Source organism: Pristiophorus japonicus, chromosome 5 (assembly GCF_044704955.1).
Source record: "Pristiophorus japonicus isolate sPriJap1 chromosome 5, sPriJap1.hap1, whole genome shotgun sequence".
Classification (NCBI taxonomy): domain Eukaryota; kingdom Metazoa; phylum Chordata; class Chondrichthyes; family Pristiophoridae; genus Pristiophorus; species Pristiophorus japonicus.
The window spans coordinates 186,416,183-186,430,496 of record NC_091981.1 but is presented as its reverse complement, the minus strand read 5'-3'; the positions used below and the strand labels follow the sequence as shown (position 1 = coordinate 186,430,496).

The following is a 14,314-nucleotide window of genomic DNA, read 5'->3' as shown; positions in this document are numbered from 1 at the left end:
AGCTTCTTCCCTCTCTCAAGCCCATCCGATCATTTTGGGAGGACGAGTCATTTGACCATCTCGTCGACCATAGACAGAAGGGCAATGGAGCAGTAGCTTTTGAGATAGTTGGCTGGTCTTCCTGGCTTCAGGATGGCAACGACTTTGGAATGGCAGCGGACTTCTGGGATTATCCCAGTGTCAATGATGTTGGAGGCGAGTTTGGGAAGCCACATCCGTCCATTTGGGCCCTGGTTCATAAGGAATTCTGGGCAGATGCTATCGATCCTGGCGGTCTTCCCAGATGATGGCAGTCAGTGCTGTGTCCACCTCTTCGGTGGTGAAGGCCACCGAAAAGATGGTGTTCAGAGTGGCTTTTTGCAAAGAGAGCTTAAGCAGCTTTTTCACTCTGCGTTTGTTCCAGTGGTAGTTGATGCCTTTGAGTTGGTTAGGAGGCGGACTGCATTGGCATCTGCCCTGACCTTTGGACCTGTGGGGGCAGTGAGGTGGCGACAAGCAGGCGGAGCAAGTTCCAGGTTTCCTGCTGGAGTGTGAAAAATCCAGGTTTTCGGTGGTTTCTCGCCGTCGCACTAATCGGCTTTCGTATCGGGGAATCCATAAGTGCTGTTGCTGTATTCGGCTCTTTGAAGTGACGTTGAACTCTGCCAGCAGTCTCTCACCTTCCTCCGACCAGCATGACACGTATTTTTTCCTGTAGCCGCGCAGGATGCTTCTGGTGGCCACAACTGTCAGCAGTTGAGCAAAACGGTTGTCGTTGTTTAGAGGCAGCGGTATTCTCTGGATTGTGTCCTTGACGATGCTTGTGTAGGTGGGCCCTGAAGCCTTGCGCAAGTTTCATCTTGGTTTTGGGACTTCGGTAACTATTGGCACCTCGATCCCTACATGTATGATGTTGGGTCGGTGTTGTAAACGGGGCAGGTTCTTGAGAATTTTCTGTGAGCAGGTGCTGTCACCGGTCGTAAAACAGAGGTCCGGTGAGTATTCCTTCCACCAGCAGGCTGTTTGGCATAGTAAACCCATGTTTGGTCCTGTTCCGCGTCCCTTCGGATGACAAACTGATCCTCCTCGGTGACTTCAACGCCAGGGTCGGCAAGGACACAGCCCTCTAAGGAGGCATGATTGGCAGAGAGGGGGTAGGAAACGGCAACTCCAGCGGTACCCTACTGACAAAATGTCTTGTGAACTTGTTATCACCAACACCTTGTTCCGCCAGAGGGATAAATACAAGGCATCGTGGCAACACCCTCGCTCCAAACACTGGCACCTGCTCGACTATGTCATTGTCCGAGCCAGGGATCGCAAGGATGTGAGGATCACCCATGCCATGATGGGAGCTGACGACTGCTGGACGGACCACCGCCTAATCTGATCCATCAATGACATCAACATAGCCCCAAAGCGGAGATGGCAGCAGAAGCAGTGCCGCAAAAAGTTCAATGTCGGGGCACTTAAAGACCCAGCTAAGAGATCCCTATACAGTCAGCACCTCACAGATAACATGACGTGCCTTGATGACCCCGAGACGCAGAATGCCCACAACGCTTGGTCTGTCCTCTAGGCCTCCATAACCAGTGCCTGCGAAGAGAGCTTGGTCACTCAACCAGAAAACACCAGGACTAGTTTGATGAGAATGACCAGGAGATCCAACAATTAATAGATTGCAAGCAAAGGGCATTTCTGAGCCTTAAACAACAACCCAACTCGGGAGCAGCAAAGCAGCATTACAGACGGCACACGGCTGAGGTCCAACAAAAAACCCGGGACCTAAAGAACAGGTGGTGGATGGAGAAAGCACAGGAGATACAACAGCTGGCCTACAGTCATGATGTGCGAGGATTCTTCATCGCAGTCAAGGCTACCTACAGTCCAAACAGCCAAGGCCCCACCTCACTGCTGGCCAGGAATGGGGAAACACTCATCAAGGACACCTAGGCAGTCAAGGCCCGCTGGAAGGAGCATTTTGAAAATTTCCTCAATCGAGACTCTGCCTTTGACTCGAGTGTTCTCGAGCCCATCCCGCAGCATGCTACCCGCCACCACCTCAGTAAAACCCCAGAACTGCACGAGATAGAAAAAGCCATAAGACAGCTTAAGCACAACAAGGCTACAGGAGCGGATGGAATCCCCACTGAGGCACTGAAGTATGGCGGAGAGGCACTGTTGGCGAGAATACATGACCTCATCTCCCCCATCTGGAGGGAGGAGAGCATGCCGGGAGATCTCAGAGATGCAGTGATCATGACCATCTTTAAAAAAGGGGACAAGTCTGACTACGGCAACAACAGATGAATTTCCCTATTATCAGCCACTGGGAAAATTGTCGCTAGAGTCCCCCTCAACCGTCTTCTCCCTGTAGCTGAGGAGCTCCTCCTGGAGTTACAGTGCGGATTTCGTCCCCTACGGGACACAACGGATGTGATTTTTACAGCGTGACAGCTGCAGGACAAATGCAGGGAACAGCCTTCTTCGACCTAACAAAGGCTTTTGACACTGTCAACCGCGAGGGTCTGTGGAGCGTCCTCCTCCATTTCGGATGCCCCCAAAAGTTTGTCACCATCCTCCGCCTGCTCTACGGCGACATGCAGGCTGTGATTCTTACCAACGGCTCCATTACAGACCCAATCCACGTCCGGACCGGGGTCAAACAGGGCTGCGTCATTGCCCTAACCCTCTTCTCAATCTTCCTCGCTGCCATGCTCCACCTCACAGTCAACAAGCTCCCCGCTGGAGTGGAACTAAACTACAGAACCAGTGGGAACCTGTTCAACCTTCGCCGTCTCCAGGCCAGGTCCAAGACCACCCTAACCTCTGTCATCGAGCTACAGTACACGGACGACACCTGCGTCTGCGCACATACAGAGGCTGAACTCCAGGACATAGCCGACGTATTTACTGAGGCGTATGAAAGCATGTACCTTACTCTAAACATTCGTAAGACAAAGGTCCTCCACCAGCCTGTTCCCTCCGCACAGCACTGCCCCCCAGTCATCAAAATCTACGGCGCGGCCCTGGACAACATGGACCATTTCCCGTACCTCGGGAGCCTCTTATCAACAAGAGCAGACATTGACGACAAGATTCAACACCGCCTCCAGTGCGCTCGTGCAGCCTTCAGGCCTCCTGAGGAAAAGAGTGTTTGAAGACCAGGCCCTCAAATCTGGCACCTGCCCTCCTGTATGGCTCAGAGACATGGGCCATGTACAGTAGACACCTCAAGTCTCTGGAGAAATACCACCAACGATGCCTCCGCAAGATCCTACAAATCCCCTGGGAGGACAGATGCACTAACATTAACGTCCTCGACCAGGCCAAACTCCCCTGCATTGAAGCACTGACCACATTTGATCAGCTCCGCTGGGCAGGCCACATTGTTCGCATGCCAGACACGAGGCTCCCAAAGCAAGCGCTCTATTCGGAACTCCTTTATGGCAAGCGAGCCAATGCTGGGCAGAGGAAACGTTACAAGGACACCCTCAAAGCCTCCCTGATAAAGTGCAACATCCCCACCGACACCTGGGAGTCCCTGGCCAAAGACCGCCCTAAGTGAAGAAAATGTGCTGAGCATCTCGCGTCTCATTGCCGAGAGCATGCAGAAATCAAGCGCAGGCAGCGGAAAGAGTGTGCGGCAAACCAGTACCACCCTCCCTTTCCCTCAACGACTATCTGTCCTCTGTGACAGGGACTGTGGTTCTCGTATTGGCCTGTTCAGTCATTTTTAGAGTGGAAACAAGTCTTCCTCGATTCCGAGGGACTGCCTATGATTGATTGATGGTATCGGAGGTCAGCACCCTTCTAGTTGTCCATGGTTGGCCATGTCTCCGTCGGCAGATTATAGACATTCACGACAGTCAGCTTGCCCACTCTGATTGTGATGGAAAACGATGAGCTGTCTGCCGGCGGAATTTCTTCAGCTTCAGTAATCAGGCTGGACCGGAGATGTGGTCATATCATATTTCGCTTAATATTGGCACGCTGTCGTGTGTAATCCATGGATCTGCAACTGATATGGATTGGATTCAGGCAGATGGGTTTCTTGGAGGGCAAGAACATTGATCATTTGCGTTCTATGTTTCCTTGACATGTCCCACTACATGCCAAGGAAACATTTTGCTCAACGTTTATCTTGGTTGGTTGATCCTGAAAGAGACCTTTGGTTGATATGTTTGATGTTTTCATGCTTTTCAGACCAGGTGGCCGCTTACAGGCATTCAGTCGTCATCTTGATGACATAAGCTGGCAAATTCTCGGTGAACTAGCACACATGGTGACCACGTGTCATCAGCTCCCCTGGGCTGGATTAAAATGTGGATCCCTGAGGCAAAACACTAATTTGTAATCAAATGCAACATCCAAGGCCCTTGGTTTGCAGTTCTTTTTGTTGTATCACAATTTATCACTGATATTTTTCCTTCCAATATTTTTACTAAAAATGGGACTAAAGGTGGACAAGTTCCCTGGACCTGACGGCTTACACCTTAGGGTCTTAAGAGAAGTGGCTGCAGAGATAGTGGATACATTGGTTGCAATCTACCAAAATTCCCTGGATTCTGGGGCGGTCCCAGCAGATTGGAAAACTGCAAATATAACGCCCCTATTTAAAAAAGGAGGCAGACAGAAAGCAGGAAACTATAGACCAGTTAGCCTCACATCTGTCGTTGGGAAAATGCTGGAGTCCATTATTAAGAAAGCAGTAGCGGGACATTTGGAAAAGCATGATTCAATCAAGCAGAGTCAGCATGGTTTTATGAAAGGGAAATCATGTTTGACAAATTTGCTGGAGTTCTTTGAGCATGTAACGAGCAGGGTGGATCAGGGGGAACCAATGAATGTGGTGTATTTGGATTTCCAGAAGGCATTCGATAAGATGCCACATATAAGGTTACTGCACAAGGTAAAAGCTCACGGGGTTGGGGGTAATATATTAGCATGGATAGAGGATTGGTTAACTAACAGAAAGCAGAGAGTCGAGATAAATGGGTCATTTTCCGGTTGGCAAACTGACAAGTAGGGTGCCGTAAGGATCGGTGCTGGGTCCTCAACTATTTACAATCTATATTAATGACTTGGATGAAGGGACCGAGAGAAAGGTAGACAAGTTTGCTGATGATATAAAGGTAGGTGGGAAAGCAAATTGTGAGGAGGACATAAAAAATCTGCAAAGAGATATAGACAGGCTAAGTGAGTGGGCAAAAATTTGGCAGATGGAGTATAATGTGGGAAAATGTGAGGTTATCTACTTTGACAGAAATAATAGAAAAGCAAATTATAACTTAAATGGAAAAAATTGCAAAGTGCTGCAGTACAGAGAGTCCTGGGGGTCCTTGTGGATGGAACACAAAAAGTTAGTATGTAGGTACAGCTAGTAATCAGGAAAACAAATGGAATGTTGGCCTTTATAGCAAGGGGGATAGAGTATAAAAGCAGAGAAGTCCTGCTACAACTGTACAGGGTATTGGTGAGACCACACCTGGTTTTGGTCTCCGTATTTAAGGAAGGATATACTTGCATTGGAGGCTGTTCAGAGGAGGTTCACTAGGTTGATTCCGGAGATGCAGTGGTTGACTTATGAGGATAGGTTGAGAAGGTTGAGCCTATACACATTGGCGTTCAGAAGAATGAGAGGTGATCTTATTGAAACTTATAAGATAATGAGGGGGCTCAACAAGGTGGATGCAGAGAGGATATTTCCACTCATAGGGGAAACTAAAACTAGGGGACATAGTCTTAGAATAAGGGCTGCCCATTTAAAACTGAGATGAAGAGAAATTTCTTCTCTGAGGGTTGTAAATCTATGGAATTCTCTGACCGAGGCGGAGATAGACAGATTTTTGAGTGCTAAGGGAGTAAAGGGTTATGGGGAGCGGGCAGGGAAGTGCAGCTGAGTCCATGATCAGATCAGCCATGATCTTATTGAATGGCGGAGCAGACTCGCGAGGCCAAATGGCCTACTCCTGCTCCTATTTCTTATGTCTTATGTTCTTATGAAACTACTGACTCCTTTCTTAAGTATGGTTCCATGGGCAAACCTGATGGTGTTTACATGCTGGCTAGTTGACTGCACGGAGAATCACAGTGAAGTTCGATCCCATTGGCAACGCATGCATAGTTTCAACACTGGTAGCTGGATAGCAATCAGGAGCAGGATTCCTTACACATTTTCCCTAACCCAAGGAAAACTGAGGTCAGTTGTAGTGGCCCGACTGTTGCCTGGTTTGAGATGAGGTTAGTCAGCAGAGACAGTGGATCAAAGTGCTTTACAGAGCAAGTTATTTTTGGAGTGGTATTAACTAGGCCATAGAACCGTAAAAGTGTATACTAAACTGATCATCACAGGATTCATTCATTTTCATGGAAAAAGCACAAATGTTGCATCTTGCATTTTAAAGATTCAGTAGTGGCTTGGTCTGAAATGTCTCTTTTAGCCACCAGCTGTCAGTGTTGTGAAAAACACTAATGAAGTGCAATTTAATCTCAAGGCCTGTTGATGGACAGAAACAAGATCTGATTTTCCTTGCACATTCTATTGAAACTTTATATGTGATTGAAATGGAGGGTAGTGTACTTTATTATTTTAAAAGTAGCTTTTTTATGTCTTTAAATGTTAAACTTTAAAATTTCAGAGTATCGTATGTTAAGAGTGCAAGATTCTCAAAACATTGACCGGTATAACAGAAATCAGTATATACAGATGCTGAAAAGCAGAAAATAAAAACATCAAAACCTGCAAACACTCAGTAGATCAGGCAACATCTTTGGAAAAACAGGAGTTATTTTTGTATCAGGCCTTAAACCCTTCCTCAGGACTAGAAGTTATTAAAGATTATAGCAGATATTGGTAGGATAGGACTGGTGTGATTTATATATCATGGGGATGTTTGATCCTTGGATATTTATGGAAAGGAATGCTGGACAATATTGAGGAAAATTACCATTAAATTAGCCAATGGAACTTCAACTAAATGAGAAGCCAATTATGTTCTTGTTTTTGGTGGGGCTAAACATGGTCATCCGTAACAGCATAATACAGATAAAACTGGTCTTAATCAGCCATATAAACTGTATTGTAAACGGAAAAGGAAAAATTTGCATTGTACAAAAAAATTGTGAAAGGTGTACACACATGACACCGATGTGACACCCATGACTGTAAACAAATCCTCTAAAATTGCTAGTTAAAGTGACATGAATACTAACAAAGCAAGGGATTAACATGAGATAAACCATTTGAAGCCTTGAGCAAGGAATGCATTACATAGTCGATTTAGGCTTTAATGCAGCAGATATATTTTTGAGTGCATCATGATACAAATGCAATGCTTATTGAAGTTCTTGTAACACTAATAAAAATCTGAAATTAAAAAGAGGATTCAGAAAGTATAGTACAAAGTGGAATTCAGTATTTCTGGCTGAAGTTGTGTTGGGTGTTGTGTTCTTTTGTAAACAAATACCAGCTAGGGGATTGGATATTACATAGGGTTAGACATTGGCTAATGACCTCTGTGACCTGGGTTAAAGTCAACCCAGACTAATGAGATAACATTCTCCCATGCTAAACATGAGTGTCCTGCACAGAACATTTTTTTTCTGGTCTCTATCAAATTATTAGTGGGCATGGGCACAAAACTGCTGAGTTTTTGAGGATTTATGGAAAAGACTAATTGGAACTAAATTGCCAATCTGATTTGCGGGGTCATGGGATGACTGATATGGAAAATGGAAAAATGTCACTGGTGCAGAAGAGGTCGGGGCTGAGACTCAATATATGGGAACTTTACTTTTCATTTATTCTATACCTGATCTCGGAGTTAGTGTTAAAATAATTTTAGCCACAAAGTCCTGTGTAAATATCCACATCGTATGTGTGTGTGATCTGAGCCATGCTGTCAAAGAAAGGCATTGAGTGGATGTAGGTTGTTGCTCCCCACAAAGAGGGAGGATAAAAGTGTGGGCCAGTCATCCCAGGAAGTGTGTTGTAGCTTCTAACTCTGAATTGCAGAGCATAGGTAGCAGGTTGTCTTTCCATTTTAACATTTGAGGAATGGTGCAGGACACGGGGACGTATAAAGGCTCAGACAAAATAACTTGAAAATGGACGTTAACAGAAATGCTATACTGCTAAGGCTTGCTGTGTTCTTTGGTAACCAACACTAATTCAGTAAATGGAACAGGGAACTTGTAAAATTACAATATGATTAGGCACAATCAACACTGTTTTATCAAAGGGAAATAGTGTTTGACAAATCTATTGGAGTATTTTGAGGGTGTAACTAGCAAGGTAGATAAGGGGGAACCAGTGGATGTGATATGTTTAGATTTTCAGAAGGCATACGATGAGGTGCCACACAAGAGATTGTTACACAGGATTAGGGCTCATGGGGTTGGGGGTAATATATTAGCGTGAATTGAGGTTTGGTTATCGGACTGAAAACAGAATAGGAATAAATGGATAGTAAGATGTAACTAATGGAGTGCTGCAAGGATCAGTGCTTGGGCCGCATCTATTTACAATCTCTATCAATGACTTAGAAAAGGGAACCGAGTGTAATACACGATTCAAAGCTAGGTGGGAAAGTAAGCTGTGAGAAGGACGCAAAGAGTCTACAAAGCGATATAGAACAGTTAACTGATTGGGCAAGAAGGTTGCAGATGGAGTATAATGCAGGAAAATGTGAAATCATCCACTTTAGTAGGAAAATGGGAAGCAGAATATTTTTTTAAAGGTGAGAGACTAGTAAATATTGGGGTTCAGAGGGATTTAGGTGTACTTGTACACGAATCACAGAAAGTTAACATGCAGGTACAGCAAGCAGTTCAGAAGGCAAATGGTATGTTAGCCTTTATTGCAAGGGGTTGAAGTATAACAGTAAGGAAGTCTTGCTGCAATGAAATAGGGTTTTGGTGAGACCACTGGAGTACTGTACACAGTTTTGGTCTTCTTAGTTAAGGAAGGATATATTTGCCTTAAAAGGGATGCAACTAAGGTACACTAGATTGATTCCTGGGATGAGAGGAGTGTCCTATGAGGAGGGATTGAATAAAATGGGCCGATATTCTCTGGAGTTTAGAAAAATGAGACGTGGTCTCATTGAAACATATAAAATTCTTAGAGGGTTTGACGCGGTAGATGCTGAGATGCTATTTCCACTGGCTGGAGAGTCTAGAATTAGGGGTCACAGTCTCAGAATAAGGGGTCGGCCATTTAGGACGGGAATGAGGAGAAATTTCTTCACTCCGGGTTGTAAATTTTTGGAAGTCTCGACCCCAGAGGGCTGTGGATGCTCAGTCGTTGAATAGATTTTTGAAATTTAAGGGAATCAAGGGATATAGGGATCAGGTGGGAAAGTGGAGTTGATGGAGACGTTCAGCCATGATCTTATTGAATGGTGGAGCAGGCTCGAGGAGCCTATTCTTGCTCCTATTTATGTTCTTGTGTTCTTAACAGCTTTCTTGTAAGTGAAAGTCAAGTTTTAAATCTAAGCTTGCACAAAAGATGAGGGACCAAAAGACATACTTTGCATTGAAAACTAACTCTTTCGTTTCATAACTGTCTTTTAATTTTGCACCAATGTACGTGGTAAAAAATAAAAATTGCCCTAATTTTTATGCACTTAAGAGGAAAATATGCTTCCAACTATGATAGAATTGAAGAATATTTTAATTTTAAAAACTAAACGTGCATAGACAGTCACTGAAAGACACAACATCGAAGTTTTGTGATACTCTAACAATATAAATGTATTTTACCTATAAACAAATAGCCAATACCATTCCTCAAGTATTTTTAAAATTTACTTTGTAATATACAATATGACAATAATAAGTCAGAGTTTGTTACAAGATGATGCCAAGTGTTTCTGATTTTATCATAAATCAGAAGAGCTGAACCCAAAGATATATTTCTGACTTGAAAGGCACTTCTACATGTTTAATATTTGAACATACTTTAACATTATTTTTATTATGAAGATTTCTTTGAATAGGTTTTATTGTGGAGAAGTTAAATTTGTCCGACAACTCTCATGAAAGTTGATGGTGGCCATATGGCTTAATCAGATGGAAAATATTTGAAAATATTTATTGTTTGTTTTTAAATCAATGAAATACAGTGCCTTCTAAACATAATCCTGTAAATAGCAATGAGCACTGCTGGAGTTTGCTTATTTCTCATATGTCATCTTGACCAAACATCACATAGAAGTGCAGAAATAAATCATGATACTGCTATTACTCTTCCGTTTACTGTTTGAAAAAAAAAACAACTTTTGTGAAGGCAGAAGCTTAATTTAAAATGCACTGTGATGTTTTAACTCGATTACATTTTAACGAATCAAATAGAGCTGAAAACCTGTTTATTAAAACAAGGAGAAATTATCTTGTTCCCACTTTATGCCTGCCTATTCGGCTGGATGAATGTTATTATCAACTTACATTGGAAAGTCTCTGCATTTGTGCTCAGTTTGCTCTTTTGCTCCTTTTCCCTCTTTTGCAATTGTGCTCTTCCTCGCGCGCTCCCTATCCTATGCTATCTTGTCTTATCTCTTGCGTCGCTCAATATCTCTTGCTTGTGTGCTATCTTTCTCGCTAGCTATCTCTCGCACTTTCTCGCTATCTCACTCACTTTCTCACTATCATTCACGCTATCTCGCTCACTTTCTCGCTAATTCATTGTTTTCGGAACTGCATTTTCTACTGACGTTTACTATTTGTCTCTTGCTTTCTGCTGTGCCCAGATTTGTCTTTTCTGTTTTTTCAATATCTCTCTTCTCTTCTTCAGAAGAAAATCTTAATGTAATTCTATGACAAAAAAAACCTCCTGTTGAACTTGTATGATATGTGGGCTAACTATTTACAACACAATCTGCACAAGAGAAACTTTTCCAGGCACAACAGAAATTGCAATTCAACAAAATACAAGGAAATAGCTCTGGATGTTTGGAAAACATTCAAGTATTCTGTATCCATTGAACCCAGCGGGAGGTCGAGAGGCGGAGCGGCAGCGTCCCAGGCCTACAATAGCCAGCGTGAGTCGGAGAGGCCCAGTGGGAGGTCGAGAGGCGGAGCGGCAGCGTCCCAGGCCTACAAAAGGCCAGCATGAGTCGGGGAGGCCCAGCGGGAGGTCGAGAGGCGGAGCGGCAGCGTCCCAGGCCTACAAAGGCCAGCGTGAGTCGGAGAGGCCCAGCGGGAGGTCGAGAGGTGGATCGGCAGCGTCCCAGGCCTACAAAAGGCCAGCGTCAGTTGGTGAGGCCCAGCGGGAGGTTGAGAGGCTGGGAGGCAGCGTTCCAGGCCTACAAAGGCCAGCGTGAGTCGGAGAGGCCCAGCAGGAGGTCGAGAGGCGGAGCGGCAGCGTCCCAGGCCTTCAAAAGGCATGCTGGTGCAGCTCCAGCCAGGAGAAAAAGCAAAAAAGAAGTAGAAAGAAATCAAAAGGTGAAGTCACAACCAAAGGTGTGGCTGGTGGTTGGTGAGTAGCTTTTCTTTTTTATATCAGTAAGTAACCTGTTAACATTGTTGTCGCCAAATTAAGTGTATCTAAGGGTTAAGTCATGGCAGGAGAGCTCGGTCATGTGATATGCTCCTCCTGTACCATGTGGGAACTTAGGGACACTTCTGGTGTCACTGACGACTACGTGTGCGGGAAGTGTATCCACCAACAGCTCCTGACAGACCGCGTTGCGGAATTGGAGCTGAGGGTAGATTCACTCTGGAGTATCCACGATGCTGAGAATGACATGAGTAGCACGTGTAGCGAGTTGGTCTTACTGCAGGTGAAGGGTCCACAGCCAGATAGGGAATGGAAGACCAGTAGGAAGAGCAGCGCAAGGAAGGTAGTGCAGGGGTCCCCTGTGGTCATCCCCCTGCAAAACAGATACACCGCTTTGAGTACTGTTGAGGGGGATGACTCATCAGGGGAGGGCAGCAGCAGCCAAGTTCATGGCACCGTGACTGGCTCTGCTGCAAAGGAGGGCAGGAAAAAGAGTGGGAGAGCGATAGTGACAGGGGATTCAATTGTAAGGGGAATAGTTAGGCATTTCTGCGGCCGCAACCGAGACTCCAGGATGGTATGTTGCCTCCCTGGTGCAAGGGTCAAGGATGTCTCGGAGCGGGTGCAGGACATTCTGAAAAGGGAGGGTGAACAGCCAGTTGTCGTGGTGCACATTGGTACCAACGATATACCGGTAGGTAAAAAAAGGGATGAGGTCCTACGAAACAAATTTAAGGAGCTAGGAGCTAAATTAAAAAGTAGGACCTCAAAAGTAGTAATCTCGGGATTGCTACCTGTGCCGTGAACGAGTCAGAGTAGGAATCGCAGGATAGCTCAGATGAATATGTGGCTTGAGCAGTGGTGCAGCAGGGAGGGATTCAAATTCCTGGGGCATTGGAACCGGTTCTGGGGGAGATGGGACCAGTACAAACCGGACGGTCTGCACCTGGACAGGACCGGAACCAATGTCCAAGGGGGAGTGTTTGCTAGTGCTGTTGGGGAGGAGTTAAACTAATATGGCAGGGGGATGGGAACCAATGCAGGGAGACAGAGGGAAACAAAATGGAGACAGAAGCAAAAGACAGAAAGGAGATGAGTAAAAGTGGAGGGCAGAGAAACCCAAGGCAAAAAACAAAAAGGGCCACTGTACAGCAAAATTCTAAAGGGTCAAAGTTTAATAAAAAGGCAAGCCTGAAAGCTCGGTGCCTCAATGCGAGGAGTATTCGGAACCCAGGAGAGGGCTCTGAGCTAGTTAGAGTGGGTGAGAGCTCAGATGAACAGGACCCCAAGAAAGAATGCAAAAGGCAGGAGGCAACAGAGCAAAGTAGCACTGGGGTAAGTGTAAACCACAAGGTGATAGGAAGGGACAATATGTATGAATATAAAGGGGCTGCAAGAGGGGTCAAAACTAAAACTCATGGTTTAAAAACTAGTATTAAAACACTGTACCTAAACGCACGCAGCATTCGAAATAAAGTAAATGAGTTGACGTCACAAATCATTACAAATGGGTATGATTTGGTGGCCATTACAGAAACGTGGTTGCAGGGTGGCCAAGACTGGGAATTAAACATACAGGGGTATCTGACAATTCGGAAAGATAGACAAGAAGGGAAAGGAGGTGGGGTAGCTCTGTTAATAAAGGATGATATCAGGGCAGTTGTGAGAGATGATATTGGCTCTAATGAACAAAATGTTGAATCATTGTGGGTGGAGATTCTCTGGACTCTGGGGAGGTCCCAGCGGATTGGAAAGCAGCTAATGTAACGCCTCTGTTTAAAAAAGGGGGCAGACAAAAGGCAGGTAACTATAGGCCGGTTAGTTTAACATCTGTAGTGGGGAAAATGCTTGAAGCTATCATTAAGGATGAAATAGCGGGACATCTAGATAGGAATAGTGCAATCAAGCAGACGCAACATGGATTCATGAAGGGGAAATCATGTTTAATTAATTTACTGGAATTCTTTGAGGATATAATGAGCATGGTGAATAGAGGTGTACTGATAGATGTGGTGTATTTAGATTTCCAAAAGGCATTCGATAAGGTGCCACACAAAAGGTTACTGCAGAAGATAAAGGTACGCGGAGTCAGAGGAAATGTATTAGCATGGATCAAGAATTGGCTGGCTAACAGAAAGCAGAGAGTCGGGATAAATAGGTCCTTTTCGGGTTGGAAATCGGTGGTAAGTGGTGTGCCACAGGGATCGGTGCTGGGACCACAACTGTTTACAATATACATAGATGACCTGGAAGAGGGAACAGAGTGTAGTGTAACAAAATTTGCAGATGACACAAAGATTAGTGGGAAAGCAGGTTGTGTAGAGGACACAGAGAGGCTGCAAAGAGATTTAGATAGGTTCAGCGAATGGGCTAAGGTTGGCAGATGGAATACAATGTCGGAAAATATGAGGTCATCCACCTTGGAAAAAAAAACAGTAAAAGGGAATATTATTTGAATGGGGAGAAATTACAACATGCTGCGGTGCAGAGGGACCTGGGGGTCCTTGTGCATGAATCCCAAAAAGTTAGTTTGCAGGTGCAGCAGGTAATCAGGAAGGCGAATGGAATATTGGCCTTCATTGCGAGAGGGATGGAGTACAAAAGCAGGGAGGTCCTGCTGCAACTGTACAGGATATTGGTGATGCCGCACCTGGAGTTTTGGTCACCTTACTTAAGGAAGGATATACTGGCTTTGGAGGGGGTACAGAGATGATTCACTAGGCTGATTCCGGAGATGAGGGGGTTACCTTATGATGATAGATTGAGTAGACTGGGTCTTTACTCGGAGTTCAGAAGGATGAGGGGTGATCTTATAGAAACATTTAAAATAATGAA

The 14,314-nt window shown here is 44.9% G+C and overlaps 1 protein-coding gene and 1 long non-coding RNA gene across 4 annotated transcripts in view; one reads left to right on the top strand and one right to left on the bottom strand.

The window, feature by feature from the left end:
- Positions 1-14,314, top strand: part of cobl (cordon-bleu WH2 repeat protein) — a 751,655-nt gene that overhangs the window by 457,574 nt on the left and 279,767 nt on the right. The gene's annotated exons all lie outside the window — the stretch shown is intronic.
- LOC139264546 (uncharacterized) overlaps positions 1-14,314 on the bottom strand; it is a 40,942-nt gene that overhangs the window by 14,530 nt on the left and 12,098 nt on the right. The window contains exon 3 of one of the 2 annotated variants that reach the window (XR_011593371.1): positions 9,772-11,368. The exons of the other annotated variant lie outside the window; for it this stretch is intronic. This is a non-coding gene — a long non-coding RNA (uncharacterized lncRNA). Of the gene's footprint in view, positions 1-9,771; positions 11,369-14,314 lie in introns of those variants that run through there. 2 annotated transcript variants of the gene reach the window in all.